Source organism: Pyrus communis, chromosome 1, assembly GCF_963583255.1.
Source record: "Pyrus communis chromosome 1, drPyrComm1.1, whole genome shotgun sequence".
Lineage (NCBI taxonomy): Eukaryota > Viridiplantae > Streptophyta > Magnoliopsida > Rosales > Rosaceae > Pyrus > Pyrus communis.
The window spans coordinates 14,251,836-14,265,056 of NC_084803.1; positions in this window are offsets into that span (position 1 = coordinate 14,251,836).

Sequence of the window (13,221 nt, forward strand, 5' to 3'; positions counted from 1 at the left end):
TTTTTTCACCCAAAACTGTGAAAAAAAAGCTGAAGCTGAATGTTTACCAAACACAAAAACAGCTCCCAACTTTTTTTAATACCAGCTTTTTTTATAATCACCTCAGTACCAAACCAGACCTTAGTCCATTTAGTCACGTGTGCAGACTGTTGGGGATGTTGTTTTTTCTGCTGTTGCTGGCTCCATGATAGCGAATGTTGGCTGGGCAAGAGTTGCACGAGCATTGGGTCGGGCTTGGCTTGGCTCACCACTTGGCCTTTGGTATTTGGGCTTGGCCCACCGCTTGCCACTTGCCCTTTGCTTTCAACCACCTATGGAATTTCTCTAAAGGACGGATAGATGCACGTGTTTTAGTCAATTTAGTTACACTCCTTTAAAACAAGTTTCCATATTTTTAAGGATGATACTTGCATTCACCTGATAGTAATGTGCACCACCCATTGCATTTAGCGTATCTTTACCCTACAAGTTTTTGTTATTTGAACAATTCATTTTCTTGATCTTCATTTAGGATCAGCTTTATAAAAAATCAATCAAATCGGGAATCATTTAGTCAGTCTTAGTTATTAAATAAATCAATGATTCTATACCAAATAACATATTTATGATGAATTGTTTATTTAATTGATACATATAAATAATTAAACGATCTCTAGTTAATTGATTTTTCTTTAATTATGAAAAAATACAGTAAAAATACATCAGTGGCAAGAGGTCGGGTGGTACACCCTATAGGGTGAATGCAACTACTGTCCCATTGCTACTATTTTCCATGTGCTTTAATTCAAAGAAAAAGGACCTCAACTTTTCACGGACCACTTGAATATGCAAGAAGTGGTGGTAAAGTTGACATAGTACTTAAGTCTCAATCAAAATAACTTGCAACATCTTGGCCGGCCAACAAAACGACATCAATAAAATGCTATATAGAAAGGATTATGGCCCTATTATTGTTGATGCATGCAAGGGCTCAGCTTTTGGTTTGGATTTCGTGTCCTAGTTTCCATCCCATCGTTTGTTCATGTAGTACTGTTATACAGCCTAGGTCGTGACTCGTGAGCGAACAGCATTGCCCCACAGAAGCCTTGCTAGGTTATCTAAACTGGTCTGCTTCTTTTGGTCTGAAGAAAAGTCGCAAAAAAATGCCAAAAGATAAAAAGAAAGAAAATCAAGCAATTTGTGTTTTGATTTATCAGGCGAAGAAAATAAAGGAATATTCTAGAGGAAAAGTTTTGGGGGCATGTTGTGTAGCTTAGCTAAATTCTTCTTACAAGCTTGTTTAGAGAACGTTATTCGTTTAATTTAATCTCGGAATTTCATTTGTTTTTTGATTTGCAACATAAATGCATGCCAAGAAGAATGTGAACTTGATATATATTGTTATCTTAATATTGCATGTAAAATATTTAACAAGCATTTAGTATCTATATTTTTCGATTGATCAATCTGATTATTAGTCCCAAAAGTAAGAAATCTTCAAAACATGCTTGAACATGCGTGTCCTATCCATTCATCGATCAACGCTAACTTTTGAAATTTTTTGTGGACACAAGAAGTCGTTTGAACAAAGTATCAAACTTTTCTAGCAGTTTCTTTTCTGTTTTTTCAACGTGGAATAAATTCCTAGAGTAGTGTAGTTATATATGGACCAGATACGTAGCAACTATATATATATATTCACTTGGTGTTATATATTCATTTAGTGTTAGAAACGTTACATTTAGTATATTTATATTTATGGTTAATCTTTGTATTATATATTTTCTATTTTTAGTTTATACCTTTTTAATTTGTATCAATTTTCTTTTTAGTTTTAATTTGTACCTATATATTAAATTTATTTTGTGCCCATAAATTTATAATTTTTATTTATACTCATAATTTATTTATAATGTACCCATCTTTCTTTATGAATGTACCACTTTGTTGTATGTAAAGTGTTTTTTTTATTTTTTTTATTTTTATTTTTATTTTTTATTTATTTTTGATTTTTTGTGAATGTACCCTTTTTTTATGTAAAATGTTACCCATTTTTTAATGTAAAATTTATTTATTTTTTATTTATAATGTATACATATTTTATGATAAAATGTACCCCTTTTTCAATTTTTTTGAACACTATGTTATATTCGTTTGACATTTATTATTTCAAAGTTATATAGCTACCTGTTTTTATCTATTTATTCAATCAAAATTTTTGAGTATTTTTTTTTATTGTAATTGTTTTTCATTTATGTGCAGTATAATATGAGATTTTAAATCCCATAAACATGTCAAGTAATTAATATCAAACTTATGAAAATACATATTAATAGCAATAATGAGGTGTATAAAGTCAATGGACTTTGATAAAAAAAATTGAATATCATTAAAGTTTTAGTTAAAGAATGTTTGTGGTTAGTGACGGAATCCAAAGTCTCTTTTATATATATATATATATATATATATATATATATATGTATGTATGTATATATGTATATATATTTTATATTTTGTTTTGGAGGAGTATGAGTATCCAAATACATGCATTTACATACTACTTTTAGGGTAATGCTAGGAAGATTAAATTTAGAGACTAAAAATGCAAATTAAATGATGTGTCACCAATAAGAATAAGCATGTTTATCAACGTTTAAGTAATAAACCAATCATTAACTTCAATTTCTCTTAATTTCTAAAACTTTCTCTACAAATATAGTCTTCTAGCATTACCCCTACTTTTATATACACTACATATCCTGCCATCGACTCAAAGGCTCGTGTAAGTTTAATTTCCAAGATCCATGAGCCTATATATAAATACCAATTAAAATAAACAAAATGAGGAGAAAAATCTATACATCAAAGGAAGACCATCCGTTTATTTTCTGGTTCAGAGCAGAGGAAGGCAGGCAGTTGACAGAGAAGACCCAAAAATGACATCGGAGACGAGCATGTGAGACGGTGCAGCTTTTGTCGGGCCAGCTACCTCCCAACTCCGACCAGAATATTGGCTTAAATCTTGCTCTTGTGGCTCTCCTCCATTCCCACCTCTTTTTTACTTCACCCTTTTTATATTATACGTACCAGAATCTCACCGCCCGCCCTACCAACTGCACGGACTCGTACTGACCTAATCTTTCTTTGACTAGTTACTAGCTTATGCCCGCGCTCAAAAAAACATTTTTTGAATCACGAAGTACTAATGTATTATGTGCGATTTAAACTTTTTAAATATATTATTATATTTATGCAAAAGACCTTTTTTATAACTGGTGAGCGTGTGCAGAAGATATTTTTTGAATCACGGCATGCTATGTGCGATTTGCACGTTTTAAATGTATTATTGTGCGAGCGTGAAAGATTTTTTTTATAACTGGCATTACACGCTTCTTGTGACATCGCACATTGCCCAGGGGAGCGATCCTTAAATGTATATTCTCATCCCTACCTAGCACGAGGCCTTTTGGGAGCTCACTGGCTTCAGGGGGTTCCGTAAGAACTCTGAAGTTAAGCGAGAAGGGGGCTAGAGCAATCCCATGATGGGTGACCCACTAGGAAGTTGCTCGTGAGCTCCCAAAAGGCCTCGTGCTAGGTAGGAATGAGAATATACATTTAAGGACCGCTCCCCTGGGCGATGTGGGATGTCACAATCCACCCCCTTTAGGGGCCGACGTCCTCGTCGGCACACACGCGACCAGGGTTAGGCTCTGATACCAAATTGTCACATCCCGGCCCGGGCGGGACTACTTCCCGGGCCCGACTCCACTACCGTAGCATGATATTGTCCGCTTTGGGCTTACCATTCTCTCACGGTTTTGTTTTTGGGAACTCACGAGCAACTTCCCAGTGGGTCAACCATCATGGGATTGCTCTAGCCCCCTTCTCGCTTAACTTCGGAGTTCCTACGGAACCCCCCGAAGCCAGTGAACTCCCAAAAGGCCTCGTGCTAGGTAGGGATGAGAATATACATTTAAGGATCGCTCCCCTGGGCGATGTGGGATGTGACAAATTAGTATCAGAGCCTTACCCTGGTCGCGTGTGTGCCGACGAGGACGTCGGGCCCCTAAGGGGGGTGGATTGTGACATCCCACATCGCCCAGGGGAGTGATCCTTAAATGTATATTCTCATCCCTACCTAGCACGAGGCCTTTTGGGAGCTCACTGGCTTCGGGTTCCATAGGAACTCCGAAGTTAAGCGAGAAGGGGGCTAGAGCAATCCCATGATGGGTGACCCACTGGGAAGTTGCTCGTGAGTTCCCAAAAACAAAACCGTGAGGGAATGGTAAGCCCAAAGCGGACAATATCGTGCTACGGCAGTGGAGTCGGGCCCGGGAAGTAGTCCCGCCCGGGCCGGGATGTGACACTTCTTAACATATTTTGAACGTGTTTAAAAATAGAAAAAATAATATTTAATAAATAACTTATTGAATCACATTATTGCTAGTCTATTGTGAGTTATTAATTATAAAATAAATTAAAAAAAACATTGTACAAAAAGAATTAATTTCTACATTATTTGGTTCATTATTTTGAATTGCTTTTGAACTTTTTGTTTAGAGAGTATTTTTATCTTAAAATTTTTGGTGAAGTCGGTGACCCCAAAAGTGCCTCATGGCTTTATATATAAAGAAGATTTACTCCATCCCTAATTATCTATGAAAAAAGGTATATTTGGCTCTTGACCAGTTCCAGGATTATCTGTTTGTTTTCTGAATGAATGATTTTGTTAAATGTGTCAAATACCAAGAAATAAATGATTTATTAACCTAGTGTTCCAGCGTTCGACCCTAATATTAACTAAGAACAACTCTTATTTGCATTAATAATCGGCGAGTGATAGCAGGATTTGAGATGTGCACGATTTACACAATTTAGACATGATGAACAATGTTCAACAAATTTTATATTAATACAAGTGGAAAATAGGAGTACCCATGTATATTGGACACAAGTATTTTCCATGAATTTTTTTTTTCATTTTTAGTAAATAGTATGAGTTATTGTTTTTATAATGCTTTACATGCATGTTGCCATGACTTTTTGTACATTGGCATTTTGTCCAAATCACCGAATATCAAAATAACAATATTTTTTAAAATTATACATGCGTCTAGAAATTAATAACTTTTATAGTTTTAACTGGGTTGTAGAAACGCTCCACCAGTGGCTGCTTGATTAATTATTCTTCAGCGATACTATATATATTATTCTCAAACTCAACCAAAACCTCTTTATTAATTCAACCAAACTCAAGTAAACCTCTTTATTAATTCGTATCAGCTCTGATGAAAAGAAAAAAAAATCATGCATACGATCACATGCATGGTTCTTCCAGTTGATGAAGTTAGATATGAGATATCGAAAGATCATGACAAAATTTAGGGTTAATAGTTAATTATGGTCTTGTTCTCTTAGACTCCATAGTTCACAAAAATTGTGGCCATCTAACAAAAATTATGACAACTTGCCGTTTATTTAAAATCAAATGGTAAGTGATCAGGATTTTTTGATGGGGTATCATACATACATGACACGAGAACAATGTTGTTAACAAGACCATCGCATGGACATCGTTGATTAAATTGACAAGGAATCATGTCACCGCAAGTGATGAGATATCGAACATATGAATCGATCGGCCAAGAAAAAAAAGGAGACAAGACGTAAATGCTTCGTAGTCCAATGATCTTCCGTAACGTAATTAATCGCTCAGCAATTACGCTGATGCTATTCTTCAATCGATATTTCAGAAAAGGAAAAAAAAAGCAGTTTTTGCTTGTAATCAGCATGCATAGATCAGCACTAAGCTACGTCAACTCCACGCAAGAAAGAGTGTCTGCCATTACAAGTTAATATCACCATAAACTCATCATCAGTAACGAGTGCCAACTCCTTCTTCTAATCTTTTCTAGTATGCATGTGCCCTAATATGGATTGGTTCATTAACAATGTTAAAGTATATACATGCTTAATATATAGTCCATTCCTGAGCTATTGTCATACTTGTATTGTTAGGCAAATTGGCAGTATACTTTAACTGCATACTTTCATGCAAGAGCCGTGTTATTAAACGGAAATTAATATTTACAGTTTTGTATTTTAACAAAATGATATCCTCAACAACTCTAATCTACAGAAAGAATGATTCAAATTAACTTGAGTCCGAAGAGAAAGCCACATTGCCCTGGCCACAAGTTTTTTTTTTTTTTTTTTTTTTTTTTTTTTTTTTTTTAATTTAAATTTTTTTAAGGTAATTGACTCATGATATGATACTGAGCATTTTATGTCTCCAAGAGCGTTGTACTATGATCTCATTTGGTGTCTAGGTTATTTGATTGAAAGGATAACTCACTATATTATATATAAGTGAATGATTTTACATTTTGAGGGGATCATAAGGGATTGTATATACCAATTTGAGTGATGAAATGAATAAGTTCTCTTAATAAGTATTCGATCTTCTACCTTCAAGTTGGACACAGTATCTTCTGTGTACGTATCTTAAATATAGTGATCAATCATCTATTCCAATCCAATTAGACCTACATACATGCTTAAAAATAATGCAAGAATATGGGTTCCTTTATCTTAATTAATTACGGCTTGGGAACAAACCAAATGATTCCGCCTTTCTTAATTATATTCCGTTGCCTGTGGCGCTTGGCATGCGAAGGAATAATCTATGAAACCATGTTAGTTTGCACATGGCTTTGCTAATGATGGTTTGATAGCGCAGAACGGAAAGGGATAACGAGGAGACGAACACACTTAATTATATATCTTGAGGCCTCGGCCTGGGTGTCATTTAATCATTATTAATGAACTACTGTCTTTAATTGATTAAGCTAATAATGAGATTATTCCCCACTAAGCCAACCTCAATGAGTTTGAGTTTGATTTTATGGCTTTCAATGAAACTTAACTAATCTTATGCATGATCATGTTAGTATATCGTAAGACAATGAAATGACATGCAAATCTCTCTTAGTAGATCCACCCCCGGCTAAACATGTGAGTCATGGTCCCTACATTTTTTTCTTAGGTAAAATTTGAAGGTAAATCCCTAATTAGAGTACATTCAATTCTACTAAATTACGTCTATATCTATATTTTGACTTTAAATCAAAATTTAGCTAATGCTACATATAATAGTACTCTTTTTCTTAAATGTTCAACAAGATTTCAAATTCGACTATTGTTTCTTTTTTTAGGAACCTGCAAATATAATTTAGGATGTCCTCTTTCAAGATTGTAATCTTGTTCAATGATCCAAATAAAGCGCTATCATTTCCTTTTGAAAGAAACACTTAGAGATGCTACTCATCGTGTATAATGAAGATCACTTAGTCTTGATGGTAAAATTTTAGGGCAAACCCTAATGTCAGACAGGATACTAGAGCTAGCATGCATCTAACTGCATGGTTTGTTGTGGGGTATACAAGCTCGATCGGGAAGACAATGTTGATAACTTAGCCAGTAAGTTGATGTTGGTAACTGAGCCACTAAGGTCGCCATCCAGGTGATTCAACAATATCTTCAAAGGAGAGGGAGGGGCCTGCAAGTTATTTGTATTATCTACTAGGAAAAAGAGTAGCCACATTATTTTTCTGTATGTAGGCCAGTTCAAGGTGGCATCTTGTACTGCACTATCAATAGGTGGGGTTCAATCAATCAACTCCATTCCCTCCAACTTGTGCATGGCACACTAATGATTTTTGGAGGCTTAGCTTTGGGTGGATGTGTATGTTGTGCTAGCAAGCAATCCCTTCATAAACCCGTCCCATCGTTACCCAAATGGGTTTGTTATATTGTTCTTATCGGGATAGAAGTACTATAAGCCAAATGATACCTTATAAGTTATATAGCAATCCATCATTCTCAAAATATAGTAGTTTTACACATGGCAATGTTATTCCTACCTTCAGAATATAATTAAGCTTGTTTAATTTGAAATGATTCTCAGAATAGAAGTTTTCATACCGGTAATGTTATTCTCACTCTCATGATCATAATCATGTTGATTGGAAATAACTGATCATTTGAATTTGAGTTGTAGAATGACAAGCATAAGTACCGAATAACCATCTTCGTTTTTATCAAGTGGTGGATTGACACAACATATAGATAAATGTGGAAATTACATAACAAAAGTCAATCCGTATAACCATCTCCTTTTGTATTAATTTCTACATATATATCCCCCCAAAATGGGGTTGGATCTCAGAATATTTGTTAACCCTAACCTACCAATATAAATTAAGTACAGTGAACATTGATTAGGAAGCAATTGATGAACTCCCAAAAAGCAAGCAAGAAACGAGATTGACGGAACAAATGCCCGTTAGAGGGAACCTTCCCTTCAAGGTGTCCAAAAAAATATATAAATCGAAAGAGTGAGTAAATATATCATTGCCTTTGTCTCCTTCATTTTGTCATAGTACACTCCTCCTTCCCTTTATATTCTCAAATCCAGATAATTTAAAACTTACTGTTAATTATTAAACCAGTTAATTATTAAAGGCAAATAGATTAATGAAAAATCGGGTTAACTACAATATATTTGTATTGCAACGCCGACAACCCCTTAAAAATAATGCAGCCCATAGATTTATTCTTCTATGATTCTATGAACTATTACTGTCAGTCACGTGGGGACTGGTTGGTTTATTACTGCGTTCTTCTGCATGAAGATGAAGCTTTTTCTTCAAGTCTGTTTCTTTTATTTATTTATTTTTAAATTTTATTTCTGGTAAAAGTTGATGAATTATTTGCATTATTGCTGTTGCAGTTGTTTTTCTGACGCGCATATATGGCAGGACATTGTGAATTTGTCAATATATTAGATATCCGATTAATTATGGAAAAGTTAGGAACATTAACTTGTCTATGATACTTCAAATAAGACAGACAGGGCCTTATAGTACCGCCTCAAAAGGAGAGGCTACTAAATCATTTGCGTGTGATTCTAACTTACACGAAACAATTTGTGTTTCCTGTTAAAAGCATTCGATATCTGGTATTTGGTGGAGAACTTGTGACCTAATATCTGCTCTAAGATCTTTTGCATTCATTACCTAAATGCGATTATAGTCTAGTATCGATTTAAGAGAAACAAGGTAATAACAGTTTGCTTTCTTTATAGATATTGTCGTCCATGAGATTTGAATTCAAGATTTTCTCCAACAAAGAGCGGATGGTGACTAGTAGTACACTGTTGATTATACCATAAATGTAGGTCAATTGAACCTTAAATTTCCAGCTGGATGCCATGTGAGTTGCCAATAAGCAAAAATTGATTTTGCATTAATTCCATACATGCTCGGGATCATGTGAACAGTTGAGCCACCAGAGATTGAGTTAGCTAAGCATCGATCTTTTAGGATTTTTTTGTTTACCAATTGAACTAGGGGGGTTTTTGGTTCAGCTCTACTGATGAAACTAAGCTTTTTTTTTTTTTGGTTCAGCTCGACTGATGGTACTAGGGTTTGTCAGTTGGATAATTTTCCCTTCTGCTCAGCATGGAGTTTGTCCAACTTTTGACATCGACATGGATCCTCCAAAATCTCCAGAGCAACAATTTTGTTAGCATGTGAAAAGCTTTCGCAGTGAGCACAAATTATTAGAGCTCTTTCACTCTCCCCCTCCCGAGTAAAAGCTCAAACAAAGTCACAGTGAAAAAATTCAAAGAGGTTTGATGTTAGATCCGACAAGCAGGACATCAAGTGGGCCCAATGAAAGGTACTGGGCCATAACTGAAATTAAAATTGGGCCTACTTTTGTTCAAAATTAGGTGTTATTGTGGGCCTAAAGGAGAACTCAACCAAGTGATGGTAAATCTACCTGACGTGGGGTATGGACACCTCATCATTGGGTTATGGTCCTCAGTCCGTCAACGCGTCTGATGCATTCGGAGGGAATGAGTGTAAGGATGGTGTTGGGGCCCACTCGAATTCGGCAGTTCCGCCAATCCATGTGGGTTTGATTTTGACTCTTCATCTAACAAGGTTGACTGGTTGCGAATGTCCAACTCATACTATGTAGCATTCACCGAATTGAAATATCCACATGCTTTTCCGAAAGTCGAACTTCTAGCCATCAATGCATGTATGTGAAACTCGTAATAAATCAACAGTCGAGTCTTTTCACTCGCACGAGTAGACGAGTAGGCTTGGCTTCCATTTTCTTGTTAAGTTGTCATAACCAATTTAGACAATGACTTGTTTTGGCTTCACAAAGGTGTCTGCATCTTTTTATTGGCTAATAGCATCTCCAATGCTAGTCCTCACCACTATATAGAGGGGAATAAGACCCTCCGATGCACTAGAAATTGAGTCCCTAAATCATAGGGACTCACTGGATACATGAGAAAAGTCTTCACATGTAGGGACAATATACGAACCAATAGTGGACATTTTGAGTGGAAAACTTGGCCCATCTACGTGCAGATTCCTTACTGATGTACTGTTGTGCAACTGCATGCATGATCCCACTGATTTTTTCTTTTGTTTATTGAAGAAAAATCAACAGATCCTGATAGCTTTTTGGTTTTTTATTGTTTAGATCAACGACTGTGAAAGTAGTAATGATTTTTTAATCCTTTGATCTCTAAAGTTAAGGATTATACTATAATGACACTCCCATTAGAATTAATTCTTTTAGGAACACTTTTGAGTCTCTAAATAGTGGTGGTGGAAGTCTCTAAATAGGAACTCCTGTTAAAAAAGCTCATAGTAACAAAGGTTATCAAAACCTAATCATAAACTGGCTTAGCTTAGCAAATGGTGGTTAGTACATTAACTAGAGGGGTCACTTTAGAGTGTTGGGGCTGTCTATCGTTTGGGTGTGTGTGTGAACTACAAGAGTAATGAGTTCGTAATATTTTCTTGTGGTCGGTACCTACAATCTTAATCGTAATAATGTTAGATGGGGATCCGAACTTCAGTCCATTACTCTTAACAACGTAAACATGAAAGGTCTTGGACAAAAGAGTTATGAACACGGATGTTAATCCATACCGTTAGTTGAAAAGAATTTCTATATGATCGGCATATGGTGCTATGCCGAGGTATTGTAACAGTGGATACTGATTTTGGAGTTCACAATTTTTATGTAAGAGTTTGACATAATGCGTCCGGTACACAAATAACATTTTGTCGTCTTACGATGTGTTTATGCCAAAAACGTTGTAAATGGAAGGAAGCTTTAGAGCATCCGAGAGATGTTGTTGTAATACAATCAAAATTTTATTTTAGAGTCAAATCCAAAAGAAGTACATCTTTAATAGATTTTATTAAAAAGTTTCTATTATCGCAAAATGAATAGTCACTCTTTAAATTTATAAACTATTGTTCATCAACTAGATATTAAAAAAAAATAAAAAAAATAAAAAATTTAAAATTTGTAAAAATAAAGAGTGTTGTTGGAGATAAAAGTTAAACTAAGTCCTTGACCCAATTGTATGTGCACAGTCATCATAACATTTTGTGTTAATCATAAAATGTCATGTGGAAAAAAAAATTACACATAACTTACATTATTGACAAGACACACCATGGTGACGATGTATTGAGCCACGAGTCTTTCTCCAATGAGAAGAAAGAGCATGTGACATGATCAGGATGTTGAATTTGGTCGATTCACTAAGATAAAAAATAAAGGGGTTTTTATCACAAATTGTCCCTAAAATTGATCAAACTCATCATTTTGGTCTCTCACTTTCAAAATCAATCAATGTAGTCCTTGACATTCATTACCTCACATCAATTTGGTCATTTCGTTAAGATTTTGTCAACTATTCTGTGAGTTTGTATGTGAGACCCACAAATCCAATCAAATGCTGACACGTGGGTTACACAAAATAAGGGTTTCTATCGTAAATGGTCCTTGACATTGATCCAACTTATCATTTTGGTCCATGAGTTTCAAAAATCGATAAATTTGGTCCCTGACTTTTACTACTGCACATCAATTTATTCCCTCCGTTAATGTGGTCCCACTAATCCAATTATATGGCTCAACGTGGATTAACTATAAAAAAACTATTTTTTTAAGAGTGAACCAAAAGAAGAGTATTCCGCACTGACATTTTTCTCGCATCCCACAACCCTAATTGGAAAAAAAAATTCAATCTAAATTCGATAAAATCGAATCCAAATTCAATTCAATTTTGATAGGATTTAGGATTATAACCAACTAGAAAGAATGAGAAGTTCAGGAGGCCATGTACTTTAGTAGTGTCATGGTGCCTTCTTTTTCCTTTTGAGCATACCCCGATGAAGACAACGATGACTTCTTTTTTTTCTTTTAGTTTTGGCTTTTAGTTTCTTATTTTACTTTTAGTTTTAAACCTTAAAAAAAAAAAAGTTTCTTATAGTTAATCCATATGGTGTCATATGATTGGTTTAGTGAGATACAAAACATTGACGAAACTTTAATGCAAGGATTAAATTGATGTGTGGCAATGAAAGTCAGGGACCAAATTTATCAATTTTTAAAACTCAGATACCAAAATGAGGAATTGGAACAATGTTAAGGACCATTTGCGATAAAAACTCTTATTTTGTGTAATCCACGTGTCAATGTTTCATTGGATTTGTGGGTCTCACATACAAACTAATAGAATAGTTAACGAAATCTCAACGGAAATACCAAATTGATGTACGATAGTGAATTTCATGGACGACATTGATTGATTTTGAAAATGATGGACCAAAATAATGAGTTTGATCAATCTCAGAGACCATTTGTGATAAAAACCAAGAAATAAATAAGAACTAGATCCTTGAGTCATTTCTTAGTCGGCAACTTCAAATAGCATGTTGGTAAAACTATTTTATCCATTGCTTTTTTCTCTCCAAGTTAGCAATTTTTCTTTAATTGTTCAAACTACTCAGTAGTACGACAAATAAACGTTCAGAATTGCATTGCAAAAATACTATTTTTCTCACTTGTAATTTAAGGCCGGACTACTAAGTAGTCTAGACTATTGATGACTAAATTGTTAGTCTCTAAAAATGCTCGTTAAAGTTGGGCATGAGTGTTAGGATCATTCACGTTCGTGCACAAGTTGGATGATCTTGATCATTTCTACTTAGCAGGTCTCATAAGCATTAATGACCAAAACTTGGCCGCATGCAAAGTTGATCCTGACCATTCATGCTATGCAAGTTCCACAAACATGAATGGCCAGAACTCGGCCATGTGCGGAGCTGATCCCAGCTCCTTGCATTTTCCAAGACA